At 42.9% G+C, this 19,250-nt stretch overlaps 1 protein-coding gene across 3 annotated transcripts in view; it reads right to left on the bottom strand.

The window, feature by feature from the left end:
* Nucleotides 1-19,250, bottom strand: part of LOC100085529 (estradiol 17-beta-dehydrogenase 11-like) — a 50,152-nt gene that overhangs the window by 5,786 nt on the left and 25,116 nt on the right. The window lies entirely within an intron of this gene.

The following is a 19,250-nucleotide window of genomic DNA, read 5'->3' as shown; positions in this document are numbered from 1 at the left end:
AGGCCTGCTCAGAGGGTTCATTGATTCAGGTTTGGAAAATCCACAGAAAAGTTGCTCTAAAATGCAAAACACTTTTCATTATTGCCTTTCCTCCCATACTTCCTCTCAAGAGCTCAAGTGGGGTTTCTTGCTCCCTGTAGCTGAAAGCTCCGGTGAGAGAATCCACTGTCATTTATATTCCAGCCTGCCCTGAGATAGGCAGATTATTTCTGTACTACTCATAAAAGAATAAAGAGTCATCATTATAGCAACAATAGGATCTTTGAAAATCTTTCTGTGGAAAAGCCTCAGTTCAAAAGGGTCTCAATCAAACAATCAATCAGTGGTATTTATTGAGAGCTTCCCTCCCAGTTTTCCTCTCTTAAAATGTATGTGTGGGTGGAAGGGTCAAGGCATCAAGGTTGACTGACTCAAAACTTTCCACTCAGGAGAAATCTATGCAGAAACATGCTTATTATATCCCATGAAGGTTTAACAGATCAGTGAGGCGTGGCCTCAGCAGAGATTGTGGCAGTACAGGAAGCCAGTGGGACAGGCAAACCTGAGCTTTGGGAAGTGGAGCCAACAAGTTTATTTTTATACTTCATGATGGCAAGGAAAAAGCCTTGAGTAGTATAATACAGGATGACCGGAAATTTTTTAGCTAGGTAGTTATATAGGCTAGGCTGTCCAGTTGCCCACCTCCCTGATTAGGGAATAAGCAGCGTGGCGTAGTGGAAAGAGTAGGGCCTGGAAATCAGAAGGTCATGGGTTCTAATCCCGGCACTGCCACTTGTCTCCTGTGGGACCTTAGGTAAATCTCTTCACTTCTCTGGGCCTGTTACCTCATCTGTAAAATGGGGATTGAGACTGTGAGCCCCACATGGGACAGGGACTGTGTCCAACCCGACTTGCTTGTATCCACGACAGTGCTTAGAACAGTGCCTGACACATAGTAAGTGCTTAACAAATACCATAATTATTATTATTATAGTTATTATGTGGGGCAGGGACTGTGTCCAACCTGATTGCCTTGTATCTACCCCAAGGCTTAGAATAATGCCTGGAATATAGTAAGTTAGCGATTAACAAATACAATTTTTCTAAAAAAGTGCTTAGAATAGTGCTTCGCGTTCAGTAGGTGCTCAATATATGCCATGGATTGCTTGGTTGATGGAAAACCTTGGCATATCTGATCTAAAGGGAAAAAGGTTGGATTTTGTAAGTTATGGGACTGCTTTTAGCTGGGGAGGATTAATGTTCAACTGAGAAACACTGGGCTGGATTTTATCTTCTGGTTGCCATCGGAACATTGAATGCTACACTTGGTACAGTGCTTTGCACAGAGTAAGTGCTCAATAAATACAACCAAATGAACTGCCCAGACAGGTGCTCCTGGTCATTCCATAAGGGGTATGCTTAATATCCATGGGGGTTAATTAATGGAGATGTGCATGAAAACTGGAGGCAGGAATGTCAAGGGCAACAGGGTCGCTTCAACTGGTTTGAGCTCGGCGGCTTTGAGCTGGCTCAATGAGGCATGTTTGCTGCCTCTTGTTATGCCCTGAGGGGAGGTAGGGCAGGTAGCCACCCCTGGGTTCTGTCACTGGGCAGGGTGAGCTGAGTTTCCTGTCAAACCAAGCCTTGACACTGCCAAACCAGTACACTATCTTCTAGCTAGCAGCAGGGACAGAAGTCCTTCTCTTACAGAGAGGCAGTTTGGCCCTAAGGAAAGAACATGGGACTGGGAGTAGGGAGATCTGAATTCCAGTCCTGGCTCTGCCGTTTGCATTCTGTGTGACCTTGGGCAAACAACTCAATTTCTTTGTGCTTCAGTTTCCTCATCTCAAAAATGGCGATTTCCTTCCTTGTATCTGCTTCAGCACTTACGACAATCCTTGGTACATAATAAGCATTTAATAAATGTTATTATTATTACTCATGTTCTCCCTAAAATGTTTGGGTATGAAGTGAATGCCCACCTCAAGAGTCCCTAGTTGAGAGGAAGGGGACAATATTTCTACAATTCACCCAACCCATCTGTCTACTCATTGTTATTTTGTATTCTCCCAAGCACGAGAAGCAGCGTGGCGCAGTGGAAAGAGCACGGGCTTTGGAGTCAGGGCTCATGAGTTCAAATCCCAGCTCTGCCACTTGTCAGCTGTGTGACTGTGGGCAAGTCACTTAACTTCTCTGTGCCTCAGTTCCCTCATCTGTAAAATGGGGATTAAGACTGTGAGCCCCACGTGGGACAACCTGATTCCCCTGTGTCTACCCCAGCACTTAGAACAGTGCTCTGCACATAGTAAGCACTTAACAAATACCAACATTATTATTATTATTACTTAGTACAGTGCTCTGCACATAGTAAGTGCTCAATAAATACTATTTACTGATTGACTGAATGACTAGGGTAAGAAAGGTGGTTTTTCTGCCCAGCAGCCAGAACTGCTTCCGGTCTTTCCATTTTCATTCTTGTGACCCTCACGAAAAGAAACTACTCTAGGTAAAAAGATCGGAACAGGTCTCGGATCAACCGGACAGATCCTCTAAAAGTCTACAAAGAGCTGAAATGTTCACCTTCCAACTCCTTCCTCCAATAGGAAAAGATTTGTTGTATCAGCAGGTTTGTGACACAAGTAAACATGAATGGAATGAGAATTGTGAAACTCCAAACTAAATTATTATAGAAGCTCATAAAGTTCAGAGAGCTGAATTGTTTTGCTTTTTTCCCCTTGCATTACAAATTTTGATTTTCTCCTACTGATTTGACTCTGAGAAGGCCATGCTGTCTTCTTGAACAAAGCACTTCACTTTTCTGGGCCTCAGTTCCCTCCTGTGCAAAATGGGGATTCAATACGGGTTCTCCCTCCTATTGAGAATGTGAGTCCTGTAGGACCTTATTATCTTGTATCTTCTCCAGTGCTTAGTGCAGTGCTTGACACATAGTAAGGAATTAAAAAATACAATTATCATAGTTATTACTCTACATCAAAGGCTGGATTTTTTTTTCTTTTTTGAACAGGAAATGCTCAAACTGAAGGCTTGACATGGGCCTCTAGCTAATAAAGGAAACTGAGGGAGCTGTATTATATGAATATTATATGAAGCTCATACTCATATCAGAATAGGTAATAGTTAACAACTGAATTCCACAATTTAGTTCATGCCCATAACCTATGCCTGAAACCAGCAATTAGTCCTCAACATATTGTCCAACATCCAAAACTGTTGGACAAGATAGAGTCGATTCAAAGACACCCTTCTAACCCTACTTCGGGAAACTCTGATCAGTAGAAGGACTCAAAAGATAATTTTTTTAAGTCAAGTGAAAAACTTTTTATGACATAAATCTACACTAGGAAACACAAGGAATATTGGTCATGAAAATGTTAAGATTGAGGGTTAAGTCTGACTTAGCATGAGGCTGGACTAAAGAACTAACCAAGTGGTTGGGTTTTGAAACAGTATTAGAAAGTAGCCAATACTACGTGGCCCAGAATAGCAAGGACAAATGAAATCAGCAAAGAATTCAAAGACTTAATTTCAGGCTCTGCAAAGGCACTGTTCTGTTAAATAAAGAGGGATAGTTCCTTGCCTGGTTGATTTTTCCAGCTAAGCAGTATAGGTAGAGCAAATGTTTAGTAGGTTCTTGTCTCTTTTGTTAACAAAAAAGATAGGGAACACAGGAGTGAGAGAGAGAGAGAGAGATACACACAGAGAGTCTACCAGCTTTGATGATGTGCTCTTCTAAGCACTTAGTACAGTGCTCTGCACACAGTAAGCACTCAATAAATATGATTGAATGATTGAGAAAGAAAACAGAAAATTTGTTCTTCTGATCTTTTCATTTACATTCTTTTAGGTTTGTGTGAAGTTAGTGGGGAAGAGGGAATCAAGAAGATAGGAATGGAGGAAGAGGTTATGGGATAGGAGGTAGGGAGGAGAAGATGATCTAGAGTCGCTGGGGTGAAACTGAATGGCATGTGAAAAAAGGGAGAGGGGCCTGGAGGAAGAAGGTTGTAAGGGCTGTGCTTGAGAATAAGGTAGTAGAAAAAGTAGTAATAATTTTTACTAAGCATCTACTTTGTGCTGAACACTGTACTGAGTGCTGAAAAAAAATCAAGGAAAAATTAGACATGGTCCATTGTTCCCAAGGGCTCACAGTGTAAAAATCTAATGACACAGGGAATTTTCTTTTTCAGATGACTCTTGTTCCCAACTTAGGACTTGTCCTTTAAGAATGTGGTCATCTAGCAAGTGAGAAGCCAGGACCTGGACCAAAATATCCCCATTTTGTTAGTATTTTAAAAGGATGGAGTAAGATCCTTAGGATACTGCCTGTATCTTCTGTTCTCATTGGCCATTTTAAGTGAAGTTGTAAACTGAGGGAATCTGGCAGAGTTCATGGAGGAATCTGGTTTTCTTAGAACACAATGGGCAAAGACCAGTTTCCTCTTGTCAGAGGTCCATTGGCACTTTTCTTTGTGTTTAGGGCTAACCTAATGGTTGGCAGCAAATTCTGCAGAGAATCAATCCGGGTGAACAGGCAAATGGATCCATTAATAGTTCCTTAATGACTATCTCGGTAATGAGCTTTCTTTAGAGAAGATGGACAGAGAGCCAGTCCTAAGGATATTACTTAATCTGGCACTGGGCTGGATTCAGCCCTTTACCTACCACGGTCACTTTGTTTATGTTTTCCCAAAGAGTAGAGAGCCCCTTTTACCGATCAAGGTTAAGGTTCATAAACAGGATGCCTGCAGGAACTGTGTTTAGGATTGCGCCTTCTAACATTCCTAACTTTCTCTTCAGTAACCCATTATGGACCATTCGTTTACAGATTTATCCAATTCCCTCTCCTTGAATTACTAAGTTCAGGCTACGCAGCTTTCTGTAGTAATGTGTTTTATGTGCTTCTTTGTTTTGAACCTTTCATTTTTCACCCATCCTGAGGTGTGGGATTTGGTGAACAACTGGTATTTCTGGAAGGAAACAGCTTCCTCAAGTTCCTCCCCATTGGATCTCTCCTCCCTGACTGCCATTCACCGGTAGCCCGGCTATTTTTTCCCTGGGGGACTGAGTGGTTCAGGAGGGATAAGTCTCAGCCTTGGGCCTGCTCCCAGCATCCTGTCTCCAATGGCCCTGCTCCCAAATCCCTTGGCCGTGGTTTCTCAGATGAGGACTTTGAAATTGAACTTTGTGCCTGCCCTGCAAGTGCTCAAAATAATCAATTAATCAATGGCATTTATTGTATTGTACTTGTAAAAATAATAACAATAAATAGTAATAAGATTATGGTACCTATTATGTGTTTACTATGTCCCAGCCACTGTACTGAGCACTGGGGTGGATACAAGCAAATCGAGTTGGACACAGTCCCCGTCCCATCTGGGGCTCACAGTCTTAATCTTCATTTTACAGATGAGGTAACTGAGGACCAGAGAAGTTAAGTGATTCGCCTAAAGTCACACAGCAGACAAGGGGCAGAGCCGGTATTAACCACTTGGGAGAGGATAATACATCAGAGTTGTTAGACACCATTCTTGCCCAAAAGAAGCTTACCATCTACAAGGGGCGGCAGACATTAAAGTAGATTATAGATTGGTGAAATAATAGAACATAAGGATATGTAAATAGTGCTGTGGGGCTGGGGTGAGTAACAAAGTGCTTAGAGGATCCACAGACAAGTGCAGAGGCAAACGCAGAGAGGAGGCCAGATAGACTATAAGACTGTAAGCTCATCCTCTAGATTGTAAGATCATTGTGGACAGGGAATGTGTCTATTATTATATTGTACTCTCCCAAGAGCTAAGTACAGTTCTCTGCACGCAGTAAACGCTCAATACAATTGAATGAATGAATGAATGAGTATGATGGCATAGGGAAGACTTCTTAAAGATGTGGTTTTAGGAGGATTTTGAAGGTGGGGAAGAGTGGTGGACTATTGGGTAAGAAAAGGGAGGGAGTTCCAGGCCACAGGGAGGGCATGAGCAAGGGACAGGCAGAGATGGGTTGTAGGGGAAGATCAGAAAGGTAAGTTAATAATAACTCTGGAACTTGTTAGGGGCTTATAATGTGCCAGGTATTGTACTAAGTGCTGGGGTGGATAAAAGCAAATCAAATTGGACACATTCCATGTACCACATGGGAGTCACAGTCTTAATCCCCATTTGACAGATGAGGTAACCGAGGCCCAGAAAAGTGAAATGACTTGTCCAAGGTCACACAGCAGACAAGTGGCAGATTCAGGATTAGAATCCAGGTCCTTCTGACTTCTAGGCCCGGGCTCTATCTATCTACTAGGCCACACTACTTCTCCAAAATAGAAGGGAAAGAACTGATTAAGTGCCTTAAAGTTGATGGTAAGGTGGTTTGGGACTCTTCCCCAACTTCGAACCTCAGTATGGACAGACTTCCCATATCTATAATGGGATAGAGTGTGATATCTTCTTTCCACCTGGAGCCTCCCAATTCCTAACCTCAAAATGGACAGAATTTCTGTATCTGTAATGGGATACAGTGTGACATCTCCTGTCCACAAAGCTTCCCAAGTGGCCATCGGCGGTCCCCCTGAGGAGAAAATGAGGGCAGCTACCTCCTCTCAGACATAGAAAAAAAAGGCAGAAAATGCCTCTATCCACCTTCCTCCACTGCTCCCTAAAGAAGTTGCACAGAATCCTAGATTTGAAGATAAGGGGACAATGGACAAAAAATAAAAATAAAAGCAGCAAACCAAAAAGACCCTGATGGGCTAAAAAAAAATCCATTTAACGTTGCCAAGGCCCTAATTACCCAAATAATGAACCCAAAGATCTTATTTGTAGTTAACATTGTAGGCCGCCCACTATTTCCTGCCAGCTCTCTCAGTGAGCATCTGGTGCACACTGCCTCCAATTGTCTCCCCACCATGTTGGAGGAGGGGACCAGAGTTTTGGATCAGTAGAAAGAAGTTACTATCGAACCACAAATCCTTTTGGGAAAGGGGAAATGGGTGCTTTTCTAAATATCTATCACCTATGGATGGGCCCTGAGGTTAGAAGGGGTTTGCAGCATTTTTCCAAATATGTGAACACAAACAAGTTCTGTGGGAGGAGATATGTTAGAATTAAAATATTCCTAGGGGACTGGTCAGGTGTTAAAGGAAGACTTGCCTTCTCTTCACTCCCTAAAAAGGGAGGCTTGAGACTGTAATCAATATTTATTGAGCACTTACTGTGTGCAGAGCACTGTATTAAGTGCTTGGGAGAGGACGATAGAAGCGAGTTGGCAGACAAGTTCCCTACCACAACAAACTTACAGTCTAGGGACCATAAGTGAAGTGGCAACCACTCGGGGGTGGAACATCAAGGTGAGAGGCAGTTATATGGGCAAAGGAGGTGATCTTGGAGGGGGTGATGGCCTGGAGGAGTGGAGGTGCTGTGGCAAATGCAACATCAGGGAGGGCAGGGGCAAGATGGTGGCAATGGGGGTGCTATAAAAGCAGTGTTAGAGGGAGCTGGGGCCTGGTTGGGGAGCTGGGTGGCACAGCCCTCTCCCTGGAGGGGATGGATTAGCAGCGGAAGGCAGCAGGGTGCCTCCTGTGGTGACTAAAAATGGAAAATTGGAAGCAGAGCCTGAGTAAGGGGCTGGGAAGGGAACGCCATGGGGGCATAGCAGGAATCCTCCTGGAGAAAGGTCCAAGGGTTTGCACTCTGCATGTTATCGTTCTGTTCTGTGTGCACGATGCCTAACGTCACATCCCGGGGCAAGCAGTGTGCAAAATTGTAGGCTTGTTGTGGGCAGGGAATGGATCTGTTTATTGTTGTACTGTACTATCTCAAATGAATAGCACTGTGCTCTGCACATAGTAAGCACTCAATAAATACAACTGAAAGAATGAATGTGCCGAGTAATGAGATGATACTTAAAGCAAAGTGAGTGGGAGTGGTCAAATTTTCCCTGCCTCCGTATAGCCAAATGTGTGAAGCGAACCCTGCTCTCCAACTCTCAGAGCTTAAGGGAACGGATATTCTCCACAGCAACATGAAACAATTCCTTCTAAGGGGATAAGCTTTGGTGGGGATAGTTCCTCTATTCCTAAACTCAAAAGAGCTAGTAGGAAACAAGCCCACCAACTGTGTGATACTGCACTCCGCCAGGCACCTAGTACAGTGCTCAGCACACAGTAGGTGCTGAATAAATATCACTGATTGATCGAGTGAGATGGCATTTCAAGACAGCAGCAGGTCATACTGAATTCTGGAAGGCTGGCTACCTGACTCATAGCTAATATGATTTCCTCCACTCCCCCACCCTGAATCCCATCACTGCCACTTCAGCAGCCCACACCTCCTAAGCACTTAAATACTCACTCCTTCCCATAGTACTTACTTCCATATCTTTATACTCCATTACTTCCTCTTATCTGTAATTTATTTTAGTGTCGTCTCCCCGACTAGCTTACAAAGCCCTTAAGGGCAGGGATCACATCTGCTAATTTTACTGCACTCTCCCAAGCACTTAATACAGTGCTTCACACACAGTAGGGGCTTGATAAGTACTATTGATTCCTGTCACAGAGTCATGCAAACACTGAAAATTCAATCAATAATTTTAGTGAGGAGGATGTGATACTTTAATAGCTGCATGCAAGGATTTTGTTATGTCCTCAGGATCCATCTCATGGTCCACACTTCAACTTTCCTGTCTCTCCCTATCAGTTTCCCTTACATTAATTTAATTTAGTTATTTAATTTAAAAATAGATTTTCTTTATAGACCACCATATTCTAATTCTATATCTAAGGCCTTCACCTCTGACTTGCTAAGGACGATTTTAAATTACCTCATCCTCTAAACATCATTTTCTTTTGCCCTGAAAGCTCCAAATGGATTAGGTCTAGAAGTTCAAACACTCTGTGAATTCCCCTCAGAACTCAGTAGATTTTATCAAAGACCCTTCCTGCTTTTCAGAGAAGCTGGGTTGGGATCAGGAAGAAAAGGAAATCCTAAGATTACTGACTACAATCGCAAGGTCTGACAAAACTCAAAAATCTCTTCCAGATCTTATAAGAGGGTCATATTTTGCCAGAACAGTGCATCACACTCAACACTTTGATCTTTTAAAAACTTGTAATAACTGGAGCACTTTTTCCCGAATCACAATCAACACAGATTCCTTTCCCTGGACATAAAACCAAGCTACTGTATATTTTAGCTAAGTCTACGTAAGATTTAAACAGTGATTTAGAAAAAAAATCCTCAAATCTTATGTTTCGGGGTCAACTTCTCTAGTTCTGTTTTCAACCCAGTAGAATAGCCAGTATTTTTGCTATAATATTTCCATATTGACGGAAATCCATTTGTTTGAAAACTGAGTTCCGCAGGAAGGCTAGGTAATCCCAGGACACAGGCAAGGGTCTGAGTGGCTGTTCGAGAAGACTTGACCTAGAGCAACTCACTTACTGTTTTAACTCATTTCCTTCCACTCAGTCTTGATGAGCTTTTACATTAAGGGACTCGGAGTAAATAATTACATTGCATTACATTGCACGATATGTAGGAGGGGGATGGAGGTTCAATTTTAAATCTACTTTTTGGTGAGTTTAGATTGATTTCATTTTTCGCCTTGATTTGTTTGGATAAAAGTAAACTCACTGAAAATGAAGGCAGCAGAATACATTAGGTCTTTTAATTAGACAGGAAAGAATAATGAAACCTAGAGCTTAGTTCTATTTATCTTCCTTGGTCCTTTTCTTTTTGTATTCCTGAACTGGAAGAAGTTATTGGTATCGGGAATGAGGCCCAGAAACTTATTCTCCTCTAATTGGTAAAAGCCATTATCTATTGTCACAGGATCTTTGCTCACACAAATCTGATGAAGATGTAATCGTGACAAAACCACCCAGTTATCCAGACTGCCTTCATGTTTTCAATTTGCATACCTCCTCCCTCAAGCGGCAGCATGTGGAGTGTTTAGATACTCAGAAAGTTCTCTGACCAATGGGGAGAATAACCATGCCAAAATAAATGAGCAAATCAAGATGCAGAGCTTTTGCAAAGCCACCAAGGATGTGGGAAGGCTCTTTTTCAACTAATCAATTGCATTTATAGAGCATTTACTGTGTGTAGAGCACTGTAAGAAGCATTTGGGAGAGTAAAATACAATATAGTTGGTATGGCCAGTCTAAAAGGGAGGACAGACATTAAAATAAATTATGGCTCTGTTCATAAGTGTTGTGGAACTGAGGGTGGGGTGAATATCAAGTGTTTAAAGAGCACAGATCCAAGTACATAGGTGAGTAGGGGAAAAGAAGGCAACTGTAAGCTCACTGTGAGCAGGGAATGTCATTTTATTGTTATATTGTACTCTCCCAAGCACTTAGTACAGTATTTTGCACACAGTAAGCACTCAATAAATACGACTGAATGAATGAATGAATGAATGGAGGGCCTCTTGGAGGAGATGTGACTTTAATAAGCTTTGAAGGTGGGGAGAGTGGTGGTCTGTTGGATATGAAGGGGCAGGGAGTTCCAGGTCAGAGGGAGGACAAGGGCAAGGGGCCGGTGTTGAGATAGATGATATCGGGGTACACTGATTAGGAGTGAAGTATGCAGGCTGGGTTTTAGTAGGAAATCAGCACGATATGGTAGGAGGGGGAGAGCTTATTGAGTGCTTTAAAGCCGATGGTAAGGAATTTCTGTGTGATGCAGAGGTGGATGGGCAACTACTGGAGGTTTTTGAGGAGTTGGAAGACATCGACTGAACTTTTTTTAGCAAGCTGATCTGGGCAGTAGAAAGAAGTAAGGACTAGAGTGGGGAGAAACAAGAGGCAAGGAGGTCAGCGAGAAGTCTGATGTAGTAGTCAAGGTGGGATAGGGTTATTCATTCACTAAATCGTATTTATTGAGCGCTTACTATGTGCAGAGCACTGTGCTAAGCATTTGGAATGTACAATTCGGCAAGAGATAGAGAGAATCCCTGCCCAACAACGGGCTTACAGTGCTTGGATATTCTCAAGTTCTTTGATGCTTAAGCAATCAAGATTGAATTCAGATTGGGCCATTCACTCAGGCCCTCTATCCTGTAAGGACAGTTATAAGTGGTCCCTCACATGGAAATCATTCACTTTGGGGGAAATATAGAATACTCCTGGGTATTAGTATAGCTAAAAAGATTGATTTGTGATTGACAGTCCCTGCCACACAGTGGACATGTACAAAGACTGTCCTGTGCTGTGCTGGTGTATTTATTTGCAACATCTGGCTAAAAGCACAGGTGAATACTAATATCCAGATTTTCACATGTACATTTCAGTATCATGGATGGCAAGACCACTGTGGAGACTACTGGAGCATACAGTTATGGTAATGGCTATAACTCCCAAGATCCCCCAGGGCAGGGCAGGGACCAGATCTTTTATTTCAACTGTGCTTTTCCAAACCTACAGTATGAGACTCTGCACCCAGCAGTTACTTGAATAAATATGAATAAATGAAAAGTCCTTATTTCTTGATCATAGTTTCCTATGGAACCAAGAAAAGTCCCAGATATTTGTTAATCAGATAGAAGACATAAAGATGGGACTCTGAAGCCAAATTAGTGGATCCTGGCCCCAAAGACATCACTCCTGTCTGAAAGGTGTATTCCTTGCCATGATTTGTTCGGAGTCACGGATTATGTTGGACTTCGCAGATTTTGGTCAGAAATGGGAAATTTTTTACAAATAAATATCTTCCCAAAATATTCAGATCTGACAGATGAGGCTATCAAACCACTGCATAAATGAATGAAATATTTGCCTGATGTGTCAGGAATTGAGAAGCTTCATTTTGTGAGCTGGGGAAACAAAGGACTCATGGGAGTTGACTGCAGAGGCCAGGTGGAGGTGGAAGAAGTTTGCTGTATTTATTCCAAGTAGCAGGGCCACGATTTACTTATGTCTCACATCCACGAATCCCTTGGGGGTTGTTCCTGTTTGCAAGAGATTATCTGTCCTAAGGATGGGATTTGGGAATCCCCCTCCCAAGTTGTAGCTCCTTTGATTCCTCTTTTCCCTCACTCTGTCCATGCTCCACCTGGTGCTTTCCTGTTACTTTGTGGCAATATTCCAGACTTATTGCCAGGGTATTCCTTGGCACCTTTGCTGCTTGCCCATTGAAATAACATCAGACTAAAAGGCTTTTGGCATGGCTTCAAGGGGAAAGGTGAGACTTCAGGACCCAAATAAAGGGGGGAAGAGATTTTGGTGAGGTGGAAGAGGTAGAAGAGGGCACTCCAGTCCCAGAGGCTTGGTGGAGAGGATGGAATGACTGGACACTGAGCTAATTCGCATAAGAGGAAATGAAGGGGGAGGTAAGGGAATCACTCTCAGGCAGCCAGGAAAATGGTTGACTGAAGAGGAGGAGGATCATGTTTCTGATTTGGAGAAATGGAGAGCCACCTCACGGCTCTAGTGAGAGAAGTAGCATTTGATACTGTCAAAATAAGGTGGCTTGGGCAGCAGCACTGGGCATTGCCTGGAGAAAGATGATGCTCATAGAGAGATATTTGATTCAGGTTAACAGTGAGGCAGAGGCCACGGAACAGGATTGGAGAGAAAGGGGTGGATTGGGAGATGCTAGGGAGGAAAAAGCAGCAGGATTTGAGAACAGACTGGGTTTGTGAAGGTAGAAATAGAAAAATAGGCAAGTTAACTGGGCAATTTAACACGAGATTTCTACTTGAGAAATATATGGGGTGGGTTAGAAGTATCCCAAAACACTGCATGCTCTCAGTGGGAGCTTTGTGTTTAAAGTGTCCATTTTAGCTCTTCTTTCTTAGTTCATTTTTTTCCAGTTGGATACCAAATCACAGCTCACTGATTATAAGCTGCCTGGCTGTTTTAATGTCCATATGGATTTCTTTTGCAGAAAGAGGAGTAAAGCTGTTAAGCAACCCAAAACGCCTGCTGTTTAGCCTGCTGTTCTCTGGAATGTTCTCTGAAGAAAAGGAAAACTGCACCTGAAAATTAAACTATTTCAGTGACTCCTAAATCTGTCACCCCAGCCCCCCCCACCACCAAACGGGCTTCAGTCTCTCCATGTGACAACCCTGAAACTAAATTCATCTTTTGATTGTTGCTAGGACATTGCCAATGAACATCAATCAGTGGAGAAACTGGAGAAGCAGTGTGGCTCAGTGGAAAGAGCACAGGCTTTGGAGTCAGGGCTCATGAGTTCGAATCCCAGCTCTGCCACTTGTCAGCTGTGTGACTGTGGGCAAGTCACTTAACTTCTCTGTGCCTCAGTTCTCTCATCTGTAAAATGGGGATTAAGACTGTGAGCCCCACGTGGGACAACCTGATTCCCCTGTGTCTACCCCAGGGCTTAGAACAGTGCTCGGCACATAGTAAGCGCTTAACAAATACCAACATTATTATTATTATTATTATCACTTACTGTGTGTGGAGCACTGTCCTCCACAGGATGTGATTTCACGGAAATGGTTCATGGAGCAGCAGAATGGATCATCAGACTTTAAGTCAGATGCAAACTGCTGTTACAGTTTGGTCCCTCTGTTTCCTCCTTCTGAAAATAAGGGAAATGCCTTCCTTCTGAAAAACCGTGTGAGATTGCCAGGAGAGGAGCTAATTAGGTCAATAGGGGGCAGGAGGTTCTACAAGAAAAAACCGGACACCTCAAAGACACAGCTTGGTTTCTTGTCTGTTTCCCTGTTTCCTTTCTCTCCCCCTGTGCCTGTCTAGTTGAGCTGCTAAGCGACTTCGGTTTAAGGGACCCTATTTATTTCTGTGTTCTATGCAGTGTCTCAGACATGACTGAATCATAAGAGTAAACAAATAACCTTAGCTTTTTATGCCCTTTCAACTTGAAGCCTCATTTGAAGGGACATTTTATCCAAATTCCCTGACTGATTTCCCTTAAGATTAAGTTGTGCTTTTACTGATTTTATTAATGTTTGGGTGCCTGAAAACAAATGAGTGGAGAGATGTAGGCAGAATGAGCCCACGAAGCTTCAGAGGGAGGTGGGTGCGTATTTATTCTTTGTACAGGAAGTGGACATGGAAGTTGGAATTGAGTGTGTAGCAAGAAAGAACTGGGGCAAAGAGAACTCTAAACCACTGACTCTTAATCCAGAGGGAAATGTGCTGCAAGCTTTGGAGTTAGGCACCGCATTTTCATTCCCAGCTTCTTTATTGCCCCTGCAAACAGAGGCCCTTTAGTGGCTCATTATCTTACTATTAAGGAACAATACAAATAATTCTGTCACAATTTCTTGGACTCATTTTCAAGGAGCCCCTGGAAAAACCGATACCCTACATTTCTCTGGGGAGCGTTTTGCTGGATCATAAAGCAGTTTAATCTTTTTTTTAACTATGGGATGAACTCTGTTCCAAAGAGATTTACTTATTAAAATGCTATTAGTTCTCCAAACGTTGGCTATTTTCACCTTATTTCAATATGGCATTTGTTAAGCACTTATTCTGTGCCAGACACTGTACTAAGTGCTGGGGTAGTCACGAGGCAATCAGGTAGGACACAGTCCCTGTCCCAAATGGGGCTCTCAGTCTTAATTCCCACTTCACAGATGTGGTAACTGAGGCACAGAGAAGTGAAGTGACTTGCCCTAGGTCACCAGCAGACAAGTGCCAGAGCTGGGATTAGAGAATTTCTGACTCCTAGGCTCTATCCACTAGGCCATGCCGTTTTTCCCTATTCATTAATTCCAGCAGCTCCACCCCCATCCAGTCCAAACCTGGGAAAAACCAGGGCAACTTTCTTGCAACAGAAATAGAGGGAGAACCTGTCAATCTTAGAACCCCACTCTGCCACTTTTCTCTCTCTCTCTCTCTCTTTGCACCCTTCAAAATGCAGCACTAACACCTCTCCCCATCAAGATCCCCTGCTTCCTCAGGCCATATTGGGCCACATTAATCTCCTCCTCCTCTTCTTCCCCTAATAATCTCCTTCTCCAGTTTCTCCCATGCTACAGCACCATAGCCCACACTTATCAACCAATCAGAGGTATTTATTAAGCAGTGAACTATACTTGGGAAAGTACAATACAGCAGATTTGGTAGACATGATCCCTGCCCATAAGGAGATTATGGTCTACCGGGGGAGCTTCTGTCCATCCTCCCAGCCTCTTTTCACCACTACTCTCACTGTAACTCCTTCTTGCTCTTGTTCCTCTCCATCGATTGGTTGAGGAAGAGAGTTCCCAACCAGTAAGTGATTTCCCCTTCCTCCTTTGACTCTGCTCCTTCCCAGTCTTTTAATGATGTCCATATTGATAATCACTAAGCATTTTGGGAGCTGGAGGGAGGCATGATAGATTTAACACATTTTTCTACTCTGATGCTAGAGCAGAGTCACTCAGGATCAACTGAACATTGGGATGCCTCCAGGATAACCCTGAAGTACCAGCCTTGATCCCTACCACAACCCTAGATCCTTTTGATTCTGACTCCAGATGTCTGAGGGCCCTCAGAACCTCCAGGAAGGATCCCTCATGATGGGGGTCATTCAAAGTCATCTGAGAGAAGCCCCCTCCTCCCTCCCCCCCAACATAAGGCACTGGCCCAAGTCTCCAGGGTTCTGGAAAAGCCTCTCTAGCTATCCTGACCATAATTAGAAAATTGAGGGACTCTGGGCTCCCATCTAGTCTCTTTCACGAAGTCTGATGTTCAGGAGGGGGCTTTTAAACTCTCCAACCCACACCATTTCAATTGAAAATGGGTTTGGGGCTGAATTAATGACAATGCAAAGAATATACACATTACTTTATCAATACCAAATTCAAATATTCTTAGCAGAAGTAGCTTGGCTGTGCCTGAGTGCTTAGTACAGCGTTCTATACCCAGCAAGCATTCAATAAATACAGTTGATTGATTGAGTGTCCCTGTTTTGGCCCCTGTTCCCTGACATTAATAGTACTCCTTCCTCCGCAGTGCCTGTGTGTGTGTCCCTGCTCGGTCCTCAGCCAAACTCTCTCTTTAAGGGCCATTTTCTCTGCTTATTCCTCCCTGCCACCTGAACTGAATGGGCCCAAGGCTCTCAAGCCTGGGTCCTTCTCTCTCTGATCTCTATTTTTCTCTTTTCCCTACTTCTTTCTCTTTTCCTCTCTCCCTCTTAACAATGCTCTGTCTCCAACTCCTGCCCCTCTTATGGCCCAAGCCTTTCATCCAATCACTGCCTGATGTGATGATCCAGGCAGTTCTATAGAGACGAATGAGTACAGGAATAGCTATTGATATATCCAGGAAGACATCTGAGAACCCAGAGAAGAGATTCATTTTTATTTTGGTATTGTATCCAATTACTGCGAAGGTTTAAATAGATCTATCGACTCTTTGTGTTCCTTTTTTAGCACATAGGTATTAGGTTTGATCATACCAAACTTATTTCCTTTCACCTGCAGCCTCTTTATCCAAATTAAATGATACAGTGGAAACTGGGATGGGCTGAGGCTTTGTGTGAAAAGCTCATTTCAAAGATAGTGTCAGGAATGCCCTTGCTTCCCCCCAGATATTTCAAGGCTATAAATTGGTTTATTGCCATGTCTATATTATGTTTCCCAATAAAGTGCAGTTCTGAATCACCAGACGGTAGCGCTTGGACTAAAACTGCCTTCTTGAGCCATGAGGAATGTCAGGAAATCTGCGGCATCACCAAAAATAGCAGAGGAAGCCTAAGCAGCCTGAATTTTTGAACATGCTGCAGATGGGATTTAATGGGCTAGGGAAAAAAAATTCTTTGTGTACCTCTAATGATCTATTTCACCAGGGCAGGGGTGTCACTGATGGCTCATGCAAGCTCTCAACTCTTTACCTTACATAACTACTGAACATCATAACCTTGGGTTCACTAAAAACATTGAATTTCAGTAGCTGCTCCCTTGTGGAGTCTCTTAAGACATCACAACTGCTTTAAAAACAGGTAGTCAGGCTGATTACTCCCCAGGACAAAGACTTCATCTAACACGTAGAATCTAGTTTCTGATTCTGGGCGCAAACCTCCATCATATTCCACGGACTAACCTCCATGTGCTCTGCAAATATCATTGATTGATTGATCATCAAATTGCCATAGCATGTACAACTTCACTTAGGCTTCCACTAGCTTGTTTGGTTATTCACCATTCATTTTGAAGAAACAAACTCTATTTCAGTTTTACTCTAGTTGAAATGGAATTTCCCAAGACCCTACTTGTGAATGGCCTAGACGAAAGAGAATGGGCCTGGGAGTCAGAAGACCTGGGTTCTAATCCCAGCTCTGCCACTTGTCTGCCGTATGACCTCGGGCAAGTCACTTAACTTTGCTGCACCTCAGTTCCCTTATCCATAAAATTGGGATTGAATTTCTGTTCTACCTCCTAGTTAGACCGTGAGCACAATGTGGAACAAAGACTATGTCTGACCTAATGTTGGTATTTGTTAAGTGCTTACTATGTGCCGAGCCCTGTTCTAAGTGCTGGGGGAGATACAGGGTAATCATGTTGTCCCTCATGAGGCTCACAGTCTTCATCCCCATTTTTCAGATGAGGTAACTGAGGCACAGAGAAGTTAAGTGACTTGCCCACAGTCACACAGCTGAGAAGTGGCAGAGCTGGGATTCGAACCCATGACCTCTGACTCCCAAGCCCGGGCTCTTTCCACAGAGCCACGCTGCTTCTCCTGATTAACTTGTATCCACCCTAGCACTTTGTATAGCACTTGGCACATAGTAAGTGCTAACAAATACCATAGATGTTATTATTATTATCTGTCTGCTCTTGGATCAGTCAACATCCGAGGTTGTACCCTAAGGTTGACTTGAACATTTCATAATATCTCAAATTACTTGGGGAGAATTCAGTAGCACTCTTTCAGTGGTGGAAATTTTCACTGGGCAATGAGAAGGACAGAAACTATTTGGTCATGATATTTATGTCATCCCCCACTTGGCTGATTTCTCCGCAAACTACTGAAGGTTACTTTTTGCTCGGTCAGTCTTAGCTTCAAATCTCACATGGCATGAACCAGCATGAGGCAAGGCCATCAAAGAGCACAAAGTCTTCAGAGGATAGCGACCAGGTCTAAATTTCTAGTCCTGCTGGGGAGGAAAGAATGGCATGCTGGGAACCTGCCAGGGGTTGAGGAACATTAAAAGGGAACTGATCTTACATGAGATGGCAATGCCCAGGACAGTAAAATATGACATAGCATAATTTAAGTAAATGACTTGGAAATCATTCTTGTCTGCCTGTCTTCCCCTAGATTGAACACTCCTTGAGGCCAGGGATCAGGTCTTGTAATTCTCTTATATTCTTCCAAGCACAGTGTTCTCTCTGCACATAGGAAGCATTCACTAACTGATAGATTGACTATAGGGAGATCTCATGCAGTGTGCTCTAATTGTGCCTTTCTGGAGGCACTTGATTAATACATTTGTGATGATAATCAGAATGAATTCATCCTGCTTAAACAGAAAATCTAATTCCATTCATTTTAGGTTCCGTTTTCAAATTAGCCAAGCTCCAGGACTCATGTGCTAGTTGAATAAATTGAATTTTGGAGCAGTCTGAAATCCGAGGCAGTGATAACCCCTCCTTATTCTAGCTATTCTCATTGAGGATTACCTGCCAGGTATCAGTGAGAAACAAGAGGATGTCTAAATCAAAGAATAATAGAATCAGTAACAGGACATCATAAGAGTCTCTGAATAGGGCCATCTCAAATCACCTCAAATGAATTGGAATCTGACTAATTGCAATTGTCAATTTCTAAAGATGGAAATCAATCTATTGACACCCTAACACATGAGAAACTTCACTGGGATAAAGAATCAGGGCCCATTTTAGGGTAGGGGCCAAGTTTGTGATTAGGACTTAGAATAAGGGTTAAAATTTGGTTTAGGGCTAAGAAGAGATGATGATTATTGGAAATTTTTAGCAAATGAGATTACTGATGAGTGAACATTTGATGATTAGGCCCCAGCCTCCTGATTTCAGGTTATTTATTACATCTATTTCTTTGCCTACAGATAATGATGACTCTAAACCATTCCAACAGGTAATAATAATACCAATAATTGTGGTGTTTGTTAAGTACTGACTCTGAGCCAAGCCTTGTATCAAGTGCTGGGGTAGATATAAGAAAATCGGGTCCAACACAGTCTCTGTTCCTTAATTGGCTCATAGCCTCAGTAGGATGGAGAACATGAATTGAATCCCATTTTATAGATAAGGAAACAGACACCCAAAGAAGTTATGAGATTCACCAAGGTCACACAGCAAGTAAGCGGCAGAGA

The sequence above is a fragment of the Ornithorhynchus anatinus genome, chromosome 12, assembly GCF_004115215.2.
Source record: "Ornithorhynchus anatinus isolate Pmale09 chromosome 12, mOrnAna1.pri.v4, whole genome shotgun sequence".
Taxonomy (NCBI): domain Eukaryota; kingdom Metazoa; phylum Chordata; class Mammalia; order Monotremata; family Ornithorhynchidae; genus Ornithorhynchus; species Ornithorhynchus anatinus.
Note: the sequence above shows the minus strand (reverse complement) of the source record. Positions and strands in the feature narration are given on the sequence as shown.